Source organism: Somniosus microcephalus, chromosome 6, assembly GCF_052327205.1.
Source record: "Somniosus microcephalus isolate GS21.2 chromosome 6, FLI_Smic_1.0, whole genome shotgun sequence".
NCBI lineage: Eukaryota > Metazoa > Chordata > Chondrichthyes > Squaliformes > Somniosidae > Somniosus > Somniosus microcephalus.
Window position 1 is genome coordinate 60,499,890 of NC_140992.1, and position 12,997 is coordinate 60,512,886.

Below are 12,997 nucleotides of genomic sequence, written 5' to 3' on the forward strand. Positions count from 1 at the left end.
AGAAGCAAACCCAGTGGCATTCGGGCCTCTGATTAAAAGCCATCAAGGTTGTTTGCACAAACAATCAAAAGCAGACAGGGTCTATTGAATATGTAGTGGGACAAGCTCAGCTGCATTCAGGCCTTCATTTAGAGAACGTCAACATTGTTTACCTAAGTACTTCAAAACGATCAACGGGGCATTCAGACTGGAATAGCCCCATCACGAAACCAGTTAGACAAAGGGGAACACTGATGAGACCAGTAAAACCGATTACCGGCCATCCAGGTCGATGGGCCCAGATCGGTACCTTTTGTATGAGTTTCAATACTTCCAGATTAGACAAAAGAAATTAGCTGATCTGGTGAGAGATAAGGGCTACTGGGAAGGGTATAACTAGTCCCTCGGGAGGCCATTTCTCTCTCTCTCTCCCGCCTCACCTCTGGTGCCCTGCCTTACCATCAACCCAGCAAGAGGATTGTTGACGAAGAGCCCGTCCAGGGAAGTAGAATACCCGCAGTTACGTTTAAATTACTGGGGTATCTCTGCTGTGGGCGGTGAAAACCTAAGACATTGGCAGGCAACAGGGCACGGAGCAGGCGTATCAACATCCTAGACTGGTGAGCATCAATTTTCTGGCCTATCACAAGATAATCTAGATAGGTGTAAAGGGTGGGAGTTAAGGGGAATTGCTAAAGTGTCATTTTAGTCATTTTCCCTCGATGTGTCCGTTTCTCCTCCCCCCATTAAGTGTAATTGTGCTGCATCGATAGTGATTTTCTCTGTATAGTAATTGTTCTCTATTTTAATAAACATTGGTTTTCTTTGCACCGAACCACTGGTCTTGTTTGTCTATATCGCTACTTGTAAATAAGTCCGGTGGTCAGAACCAAAGGGGAAGTGATTCAAACCGCACGGGGCTGGAACAGCTCAGACACACGACTGACTGACCAGACACAAACCCCAAACCAAAACCCCCTACAGAAATGGCGACTGCGGCAGGACCATCGGCGACAGTATGCTATACGACAGACAGTGGTGCAGAGGGAGAAACCGCAATGGAAGAGAGGTTGTCCACTTACGTGTGCAGAAAGGTCAATATCGCCAAGAAATGGGTGGGCGCTATGTTAAAGGCCGAGCGTCCCATAGACGCCGCCGCCCAGTGGACGGCGAGTAAACAGCATAAGAGGGCAATTGAAAAGGCAGTCTGGTTAATGTGTTACAAGAAACAAGTCCTAGTGCTGGACAGTGTTGTAGCAGCACAGGCTGCCAGGCTCAAGAAATTGGCCCTAGAAATGCAGGATAAGGTTTTAGCGGAAGAGAAAGTGCTAGTGGCGCTTCAGGCGTTAAGCCAAGAAAGAGCGCAGATGGCAAAGGAACACCAGGCAAAGGTAGAGCGCCTGGAGGCCCGAGCCGTCGAAATGCAACGGGAACATCAGGCAAGGGTAGAGCGCCTGGAATACCAGACCGCTGAAATTAAAGCCAGCGCTAGGCGCAAGATGGAGCTCTTGGAATACCAGGTCAGAGAGGCGAGGGGCAGCGAGATAAGGCTGCAGGACACGATTTGCGACCTCACCCAAGAATTAAAAGAGCAGGAGGAGAAAGTAAGGGAGGTAAAGGCAGCATACAAGCTAGCCTGCGACCGGGGGTTCGAGGAGGCAGATCACGGGCCCTGTAGGGAGGAGATAGAAAGCTTGGGCATGGCCTTATCGAGGGCGAAGGGCATGGTATGCCTCATCAGCCCGAAGGCGGGCCAGTCGAACTTTACCGGCAACCCAAACAGAACCGTCCCACAGGCAGCACCCAGAACAAAGTTGGCTAGGGAATCAGAGGTCCCATGGCCGCCACCCATATCTCCGAGTTTTCAGGAGTTCTGGCAGCAAGGGGGTTGGAGGATGAAGTGGTAGGGGAAGCACAGCGGGCCCCGCTAGATAGGCCGGGACCAGGACCAGTGTACACCCTCCGACAACGGAGGTACGGCCCGCCCGTTGATGACGAGGACCCAGGGCCCATCCAAAATCAGTTTGTGGTGCCGCATGGCACCCAACAGCTCAGGGCCATGGTTAGTCACACCCCCAAGCTCACCAAAAAGGGAGACCCCTCTCTGCACTTCAGGGAGATAGAACAGGCAGCGTGCATTAATGACTGCGATGACGCAGAGCAAGCTAAGATGCTGCTGTTTCCTCTGGGGAGTGATCTCTTCCAGACCCTATCTGATGAATGTAAAAAGGGGCAGAAAGATTATGAGGATTTGAGGAACGAGATATTGGAGGCCATGGGACTCAATGATGGTAGTCCGTTCGCCCGGGCGGAAAAAACGGTACAGCTCCCAGGGGAGTCCCCGCAGGCGTTCGCAGACAGGCTGTGGCCAGTCTACCGGAGCGCATGCCCGGGAATGCCAGCGCGGACATTACTGAACCAAGTCCAATTGACCCACTGGCTCTGTTGTCTAATGACAAACTGCCTGCCCCAAATCCGAGCCCAGGCTGCGGCCTGGTTTGACCCCCGAAGCCCCCAGACCACCGAAGAAATGGTGATCCACCAGCTCACGGTAGCATTTAGGAATATGAGGGGTATCGAGACGCCCCAACCCAAGGGAAAAGTCCATGAGGTTAAACCTGGGGGCCAGAATAAGAAAGAGTGGCACCAGTAGGGGAACCGTCCCTCCCAGACTAAGTTAAACTGTTACGGGTGCGGGAAAGACGGCCACTGGCGCAAGGATTGTAAAAATCCATGGAAAGACAATAAAGTAAAGAACTCCACAGCCCCAGCCCAGAAGGCAGAGACGGAAATTGCTCCCGCGGCGATCGAGTCATTTTTAGAGACCATGCGGGTTCACCAGTAAGGAACAGGCGGGAGCATTCTCCAAGCTGCTCTCAATCCACCTGGGCACGCTCCGGACCAAGTGGACGTGCATTCTGGTGAGGTGGGAAGCGGAGGGAGGAAAGGGGATCCTAGGGGCCAACTTCATCGTGGGCCACGGGATCCTCGTGGATCTCCGCAGTCATTGCCTTTGGGGAACCAACACGGGTAAAGAGGGAGGTGTAGTAGTCATCCCGAGCAAGGAAGGGAAGGGGACCCTGTGTACTGTGAAGCCGGAAGAGGGTTACAACCTCGGGCTCATGGTCGACGGTGTCCAGGGGAATTTCAGGCATTCGTGCAGGCTAACCTAGCTGCATTTGCCACGCACAAACACGACTGCGGGAGGGTCACCGGGTTTGAGGTCAGAGTGGACGGGGACCCCATGGCCCGGCCCCAGAAGCAGTATAACTTCCCCAGAGAAGCAGAGCCCGACATGGAGGCAGCCATGTCCTCTTTAGTACAGCAGGGAGTGTTGAGGCCCATAGCCACCCATGTTAACTCTCCGCTTTGGCTGGTCAGAAAACCGGACAATTCATGGAGAGTCACGGTGGACTATCGGGTGCTCAACAGCAATATCCCCACGTGCGCCCCCACAGTGGCAGCAGTGGGCAACCTCTTCGGGAGTATTCCAGCATCCGCGACCACGTTCACGGTGCTGGATATTTCAAATGGGTTTTGGTCCATCCCCTTGAGGAGGGAGGACCAGTATAAGTTCGCTTTTACTTTTAAAGGGCAACAGTATACTTGGAACTGCTTGCCACAAGGCTTCCATAACAGCCCCAGCATCTTCCACCAGTGTATGGCGGATAGCTTAAAGGAATTTAGTCAGCCCACCCAGTTGCTGCAGTATGTGGATGACCTGCTCTTGTTTACCGACTCAATCGGGGAGCATGGCCCGCTACTGGCCGAACTGCTGGAGCTGCTACAGAGTAAGGGGTTCAACGTCAACCCGAAAAAGGTGCAGATCGGCCAGTGGGAAGTTAAATTCCTGGGCCTAACCGTCCGCGCAGGAGAGAGAGCCATAGACAATGCTAGGAGGGAAGCGGTCCAAGAGTTGCTGGTCCCCAACACAGTGAGAGGTGTGAGGTCGTTCCTAGGGTTAACGGGGTACTGCAGGGACTTCATTGAAGACTATGCAGCCACAGCAGCCTCTTTGCTCCGACTCCTACACAGAGGAGTGGAGTGGTCTTGGGATGAGGGTTGCCAGGCAGCATTTGTCAAGCTCAAGGGAGACTTGCAGACCGCACCAGCCCTAGGAGCTATAGATGGGGGGAAAGAGTTCTTTCTGGAGGCAGCGGCTAGCAGGGATAGCCTGAGTGCTGTGCTGCTCCAAGAGCTCCTCCAGAGTACTCACTGATGTGGAGAGGAGCTACTCAATTTGCGAATGGCACCTTTTAGCCACGTATTGGGCTGTGAAAAGATCCTTGATCTTCACAGGCACCTCTCCCATCGCCCTCCTCACACACCACACACCCACCCAGATGCTTCTGGATGGGAGGATTAAAGATGGGACAGTCAGCAGTGCACGCATTGCACGCTGGACCCTCCTCCTCTCGCAGATGGACCTGAAGGTGAGGGGCCTTTGCGAGCCAAAGCTCGCGGCCAATATGGTATATCCTGGAACAGCCCATCGGTGTTCCATAGAAGGGGTATGGGAGGTGAACGTAGGTTTACGGGCCGGGATACATCCCTCAGGCCGCGAAATCTATGTAGACGGTTCCAGCATGGTATCTGCTGGCGAACGACTCACGGGTTGTGGAGTTTATGGCCCAACGGCAAACATTGCCCTGGCGATCAAGCTCCCCAGCACCATGAGTGCCCAACAGGCTGAACTGTCCGCGGTGGTGTATGTGATTACCCACCCCAAAATCTTCCCCACCCCATACACGATTTGCTCGGACAGCATGTTCACTTGCAACTCGTGTATGGAATACCTGGCCATCTGGTCCCGTCGTGGGTATACCTCCGCCGATGGGAGGCCCTTAACAGTAAAGCCCCTGCTGGAGAAAATCCTGGCAGTCGTGGGGGAGGAAGGCGAGGTCTTCATTCACAAAGTGAAGGCCCATTCCTCCACAGAATCCCACAGCCAGGGTTACCAGCCAGCCGACATGCTGGCCAAGGAGGGTGCACGCGCAGGCACTTTCTGGGACCCGTATGAGTCCGGGCCCGTGGCGGCAGTTAGAGGCAGGGATGGGACCCAAGGGAGCTTAGGAGTAGTGTTAGCCCCAGACCTTAAAACGTTCCAAGCCCAGGATCCTGTACTGAAAACCATCATTAGCGCAGTAGTGGAGGGCAGGAAGGTAGAAGGCCCTTACGGCGCAATGGCCCTCTCCATAAGGGAAGGCATGCTGTTCAAAGGAGAACAGTGGGTAGTACCCCAGCAACACCGGAGGGAGTTCCTTCAACTGGCCCATGAGGGTTTGGGAGCGGGACACCCCGGGCCTGAGACCACCTGGCAACGGGTGGAACAGGCGAGATGGTGGCCAGGACTCCGGGAAGGCGTCCGCGAGTTCTGTGCTAGCTGTCTTGTGTGCGCTGCAAACAACCCCGACCCCCACAGAAGGAAGGTGCCCATGGGACACGTTAGGAGGGTAGAGGGACCATGGCAGTCGATCCAGATCGACTACATCGGGCCCCTGCCCACCGCCCAGGGAGGCTACAAATACTGCCTCGTCCTGGTAGACGTGTTTTCCAAATGGGTGGAAGCCTTCCCCTGCAAAATGGCCACAGCATTGGGGACTGCAAGGATCTTGGTGCGAGAGGTGTTCTTGCGGTGGGGACTACCCCAGTTTGTGGAGTCCGACCAGGGAAGCCACTTCACCGGCCAGGTCATGCAGAACACCCTTATGATGCTCGGCATCAAGGGGAAGTGGCACGTAGCCCACAAACCACAGTCCTCAGGGATTGTGGAGCGCATGAACCGCACTGTTAAAGAAAGGTTGAGGAAGGAGACAGTGGGCTCGCCCCAAAAATGGGCGGAGGTCCTCCCTCTAGTCCTCATGGGGATCCGGGCCAGCCAGTCTAAGAGTACAGGGTATTCCCTGCACAAACTCATGGCCGGTAGGGTTATGAGGACCCTCACCCATGTCCTAGCCCTAGTTCTTACTGAAGGGCAGCTTCGGGAGGTAAATCGGGATAAGTTCGCCCGAACACTCCTCGAGCGCCTGAAACAGATTTATGAACAGGCAGCAGGTAGCATGGGGAAGCAGCATCGGAATAACCGGTTGCTGTTCGAGCCTAGCGAGAGTCACCAGTGGGAGATAGGGGACCAAGTGATGGTTAGGAACTACGCCCGAGTGGGGAGTTTAGAGCCACTGTACATGGGACCCTGTAGCATAGTCGATAAAGCCAGCCCCATGGTTTATGCAGTAAAAATGCCCCGGCGCACAAAATGGTTCCATGTGAATCAATGTAAGTGTTTAAGCCGGAGGCAGGGAAACAGGCAGCTGGGATTCAACCCGAGGTTAGAAATCCTCAGCCCGCAGCAGGTACGCGCACGCAGGCTGCACACGCAGGCGCAGTCGCGTGCGTCAAGGGAAAAGTTCCCCAGCATTTTGTCCAGACCACTCCCCCTCTCTTATGGGATTCCGACGAGGAGGAGCCCGAACCAGATGGCCCCGCCCCCGAACCAGGTTTTGAACCTGGAGGGGAAGACCCTCAGCCACCGGCAGCCGGTGGCGAGGGATTGCCCGTCCCCAGTTCAGGTTTGGGAGGGGAGGGACCCGAGGGAGAAGGCCCCCAGCCAGCGAGGACTGTGACCCGAGCCAAGGGCCCGCTCACCAGGGTAGCCCCACCAGTAGCCCTCCCTAGGAGGTCTCCTCGGCTACCCCAGCCCAGAAAAGTATGGTCACCGGCTCTTCAGTTCAAAAGGGCGGCCTCCCGAGTCAGGGAGAAGCTGAAAGACAGAGGTCCCCAGCCAGCAGCCATAAGCTGCAAGGGACCAGAAGTGGAGATCAGTCCAGCTTCGCCGCAGGTAGTAGCCTGCAATAGTCCTAACAGTGATTAGGCTGGCCGCTCGGAGACGGGCGGCAGATGTACATAGCTTTGTTTAAGTTTAGTAATGTGTATAAGGTTAAGTTAGGGTGTTTTAATTTAATTCTATGTAAGGAACCGGTAGTCTTTAAGTATGGAACCGTTCCAGAGTGCTGTCTACGTGAGCCGAGGTCGCGGGACCCGATCACACTTCCCCCGAGCCAGGGAGCCTCCAGGGAACCTGGCTAGATGCTTTTATGTCTTTTTCAGAATTTCAAAATGTGCGGAGGCATAATCCTGCTCGCCCTGTTCGGGCTGAGCCTCGCGAGAAGGGGCGATGTCGAGGACCATCATATCTTCGGATGCTCGGGGAAGAGAGCGCCCCTAGCACACGACGGAAGTGGTCTATGGGAGGCGGATGAAATCACCTCGTATGTCCACGAGGGGAGCTGGCCAGGATGGCTGGGATCCAATTCGACCCAGTATTCGAATGAGACCGGCTTCACGTATGTGGAGGCCTCCCTCCAGTGCCCGAGGATACGAATCGTCACCCCAAGGATTAGCGTCACCGTGGGCAAAAGAATATGTTTGACGTATAAAGGGAACGTTCCCCTGGATAGGTGGTGGTCGCTCAGAAAGTTAAACAAAGACATGGGGAACCCCAGGGTAGAGTGGGAAAGGTTAGGGAATGACACTCACAGGACCATTACAGGGACCCAGGGAGGGTTAAGTGTGTGCTGGGATAAATGGTGGGAACCGGATCAGGGGATCTACGTCTGTATGTGGGGATCAGAGAAAGTCTGCCCCACAGGCATTTCCATCATTTTCCACAGCCAGTGGCAAAATAACGGGAGGGGGATGGACTGGGAGTCCTGCCTGGATGCATGCGCGATCCCGTACTCCCCAATCTCGGTTAATGCCACTGAACTAGTGACCCACCCCCGACGGCCCCATCCCACGACCCTGACGTCACGGACAGTAGCAGAGGGATGCCCCGCCACCACCAAGGGACCAGGGAACGGCCAGGTGCTAGTACCCACAGACCAGATGCTGTATCAAGGGGTGCATTACGCGGTGGCCTCGGTGATTTTAAACCTCACTGAGGTACACTTACCCACGTGGTGCCCCGCAGAGACTGCCAAATTGTATCAAGCCCTATTAACAGAGATGTTTAGAAAATTCCGTGAATTTGACTTTTCGGAGGTCGATAAGACCGAATTGTATACTCACCACGAGATTTGGGACAGGATTGGGAGGCAAAGAAGGGGTGTTTTTAATGATGTTTTAACTGGTTTTAACACGGGGTCCTCGGTCATCAACAGTTTAGATGACATCGAGCTGCAGACCCAGATTAATGGTCTAAAAACTCAATTAAAGGGTATTTTAACTGATGAGAATAAGGTAGTAAGTTCTGAGTTGCATGAAGACCAGGCCATGACTCCATTTGAAGGAGATCATCGCAGAGCTGGAAAAACATGCAAAGACGGTAAATGCTCTCATCAGGGAGGACAGAAACGCTTCTGACCAGGCTGTGCAGAACGAGGTGTGCGTGCTGTACGGGGCATGGTTGCTGGGCGAGGGCCGCAGTAATCTGGAGGATTTAAAACAAGGTTTAGTCCCCTCCTGGATCAGCAACAAACACCTCGCAGCCCTCCACCCTTTTGAGAATGCATTAAGCCCATGCCAGCTCCGGCTAGCTTCTGAGGCCTACCCAGTCCCAGTGGACTGTGGGTGGTCCAACCACACCGTCATGGGGATAGTTGTAAGAATGCCGGTCATGGGCGGGACGGCCCGACCCGCACCGGTATACAGGGTGAAGAACATTGGAGTCATTCAAGGGGGTGCACACATTCATTTTACAGCGGTCCCGCCCTATGTCATAAAGTGGGAGCACGCTATGATGGGTACTGACCTCTCGGGGTGCCGTAGCCGGGGAGCACACATCATCCTGTGTCCCCAGCACTTGAATGCCTATTCGAAACCATAATGCGGGTTCAGAGCTGCTGACGCGAAACCTATAAATTGTACCATGGAAGCCATGGCACAAGGCCATGCTCCCCCACAGGTAGCATATATAGGAGGTGGGACATATTGCGTCACCACAGGAGCGTCTCACTACCAGCACGGACAGCACAGCTGGTGCGCGGTGAGTGACAGCAGTTTCTGCTTCAAACCCGAGGCAGAAGTTCAAGTGGCACAGATACGAATTGTCCCCATTCCTGAACCGTCCACTGTTCACCTCACTGTGGAGGAGAGTTTTACCCACCTCCAGAAATATGTTGCCCACTTCGGTTACCCGAGTCCCCCTCTCCCAGAGCACCTTACCAAATTATTAAAAGCCGTTCTAGTATCACAAAAGCACTTCTACACTTTGGAACAGAAGACTGTACAGATAGGGGCCGACATTTTAGATATTATGACCCCGCCCTGGTGGAACGTTTTTGAAAGTATAGAGGTCCCCTCCTGGATTCGAATGGCATCCCACATCTTAGTAGTCTGTCAGCTAGGGATCGTCCTCTACCTGGTTTGTGTCCAGTGTAGGAGAAAGGGTCCCGGGGTAGAATTTAAAGCGAAAAGGTTGTGGAAGGACCGGGATGCCCGGTTGGAAGAAGAAACACCCGTGTGAGCTTTGTGTCGTATCACTACCGAGTGATGGCAGATTCGTTTCTTATTTTTAATAAAGCTCGTTCCTTCCGTTTGTTATTTTTAATAAATATGGTTTTGGCCTGATGTTAATTTTATTAAAGTTTGTGTCCTTTTTGGATGCAATGAGAACCCTATTGACTGGCCCAGGGAAGGTAGCAGCCACTACTGGTGCTCTGACCCCATCCGCCCCATCCAACCCACAGCCCTGACTAGAGCCAGCGCAGCCTGTTTACCAGTGTTCCCTTAAGTACGACTTATGGAAGAGACCCCTCGTTGAGATGGAGGTAAAAGAGGTGAAAGGGACCTATCTGTTGGACACGGGGGCATCATGCACCGTGATCCATTCAGCTAACCCCACCACCTCACCTCTATCTAACGGGGTCCCATACAGTCTGTCGGGATTCACAGGTAAGGAACAGGCAGGCTCATTTTCCATCCCGCTGTCCATTCACTTAGGAACACTCCGCTTGAAAGGATTCGCAAATTTCATGTCTCCCCCGAGGATTTACTTTTGGTTTATTAAAGAAACCCTGGTTGGACTGAGTTTAAAATCCAGGGCACAACAAGATGGCTGCGGTCAGCCTCATGGCCAACGCCTGTAAGTTTCAGTTTGGACTGACAGCTTGTATTCTGATGACTGTGAGAAGGAACTTTCCAGAACTTGAATGCAGACAGACCTTCTGCATTTATGCATTAGAAGCAAACCCAGTGGCATTCGGGCCTCTGATTAAAAGCCATCAAGGTTGTTTGCACAAACAATCAAAAGCAGACAGGGCCTATTGAATATGTAGTGGAACAAGCTCAGCTGCATTCAGGCCTTCATTTAGAGAACGTCAACATTGTTTACCTAAGTACTTCAAAACGATCAACGGGGCATTCAGACTGGAATGGCCCCATCACGAAACCAGTTGGACAAAGGGGAACACTGATGAGACCAGTAAAACTGATTACCAGCCATCCAGGTCGATGGGCCCAGATCGGTATCTTTTGTATGAGTTTCAATACATCCAGATTAGACAAAAGAAATGAGCTGATCTGGCGGGAGATAAGGGCTGCCGGGAAGGGTATAACTAGTCCCTCGGGAGGCCATTTCTCTCTCTCTCTCCCGCCTCGCCTCCGGTGCCCTGCCTTACCATCAACCCAGCAAGAGGATTGTCGACGAAGAGCCCGTCCAGGGAAGTAGAATACCCGCAGTTACGTTTAAATTACTGGGGTATCTCTGCTGTGGGCGGTGAAAACCTAAGACATCGGCAGGCAACAGGGCACGGAGCAGGCGTTTCAACATCCGAAACTGGTGAGCATCAATTTTCTGGCCCATCACAAGATAATCTAGATAGGTGTAAAGGATGGGAGTTAAGGGGAATTGCTAAAGTGTCATTTTAGTCATTTTCCCTCGATGTGTCCGTTTCTCCTCCCCTATTAAGTGTAATTGTGCTGCATCCATAGTGATTTTCTCTGTATAGTAATTGTTCTCTATTTTAATAAACATTGATTTTCTTTGCACCGAACCACTGGTCTCGTTTGTCTATATCGCTATTTGTAAATAAGTCCGGTGGTCAGAACCAAAGGGGAAGCGATTCGAACCGCACGGGGCTGGAACAGCTCAGACACACGACTGACTGACCAGACACAAACCCCAAACCAAAACCCCCTGCACGCTCTAAGTGGACCTGTATCCTAATGAAGTGGGAAGTGGAGGGTGGAAAGGGGATCCTGGGAGCCGACTTTATTGTAGGCCACGGGATCCTGGTGGATTTAAGGAATCACTGCCTATGAGGGGCAAACACAGGAAAGGATGGCGGTGTAGTAGTCATCCCAGGGAAACAGGGGAAGGGGACCCTGTGCACCATGAAGCCTAAAGAGGGGTATAACCTTGAGCTCATGGTCAGTAATACCCCAAGGGAGTTCCAGGCATTTGTGCGAGCCCACCTAGCCACATTTGCCACACACAAGCACGATTGTGGGAGGGTCAATGGGTTCAAGGTCAGTGTAGATGGGGACCCTATGGCCCGACCACAAAAGCAGTATAACTTCCCCAGGGAAGCGGAGCCAGACATGGAAGCAGCCATGTCCTCCTTAGTGCAACAGGGGGTCCTGAGACCGATAGCCACTCACGTGAACTCTCCACCGGACAACTCCTGGAGGGCCACAGTGGACTATCGGGTGCTCAACAGTAACATCCCAGCCTGTGCACCCACGGTAGCAGCAGTTGCCGACCTGATAGGAAGTATCCCAGCATCTGCAACCACTTTCACGGTGCTGGATATTTCCAACGGGTTTTGGTCCATCCCTTTAAGGAGAGAGGATCAATACAAGTTTGTCTTTACTTTTAAAGGGCAACAGTACACCTGGAACTGTTTGCCTCAGGGTTTCCACAATAGCCCTAGCATTTTCCACCAATGCATGGCAAACAGTTTAAAGGGCTTCAGCCAGCCCAGGCAGCTGGTACAGTATGTGGATGACCTGCTCCTATTCACTGATTCGAGAGAGGAGCATGGCCCGCTACTGGCTGAACTGTTGGAACTGCTCAGGCAGGAAGGCTTTAAAGTGAACCCAAAGAAAGCGCAGATCGGCCAGCAGGAGGTGAAATTCCTGGGCCTGACCGTAAGCGCTGGGGAAAGGGCCATAGATAAAGCTAGAAGGGAAGCAGGAGTTACCAGTCCCCAACACAGTCACGGGAGTGAGATCTTTTCTAGGGCTAACTGGGTACTGCAGAGACTTTATTGAGGACTATGCAGCCACAGCAACCCCCCTGCTCCGACTCCTACATAAGGGAGTGGAGTGGGTTTGGGATGAGGGTTGCCAGGCAGCATTTGTCAGGCTCAAGAAAGATCTGCAGACCGCACCAGCTCTAGGGGCCATAGATGGGGGGAAAGAGTTCTTCCTGGAGGTAGCAGCCAGCGGGGACAGCCTGAGTGCTGTGCTGCTCCAAGAGCGGCATGGCAGGCTGAGACCGGTGGTCTACTTCTCCAGGATACTCAAGGATGTGGAGAAGAGCTACTCCAATTGTGAGAGGCACCTCTTGGCCCACCCAGATGCTCCTGGATGGGAGAATCAAGGATGGGACAGTGAGCAGTACCCGCATTACTCGCTGGACCCTGCTTCTCTCACAGATGGACCTGAAAGTAAAAGGGCTCTGCGAGACAAAGCTCGCAGCTAACTTGGTATATCCTGGAACAGCCCAGGTGTTCCATAGAAGGGGTTTGGGAAGTGGACATAGGTTTGCGGGCCGGGATACACCCCACAGGCCGCGAAATCTATGTGGCTGGCTCTAGCACGGTATCTGCTGGTGAGCGACTCACAGAATGTGAAGTTTATGACCCAGCGGCAAACATTGCCCTGGCAATTAAGCTCCCCAGCACCATGAGTGCCCAGCAGGCTGAACTGTCCGCAGTAGTGTATGTTGTTACACACACCAAAATCTTCCCCACCCCATACATGATTTGCTCGGACAGCATGTTCACATGCAATTCGTGTACGGAGTACCTGGCCATCTGGTCCCGCCGCGGATACACCTCCGCTGACGGGAGACCCCTCA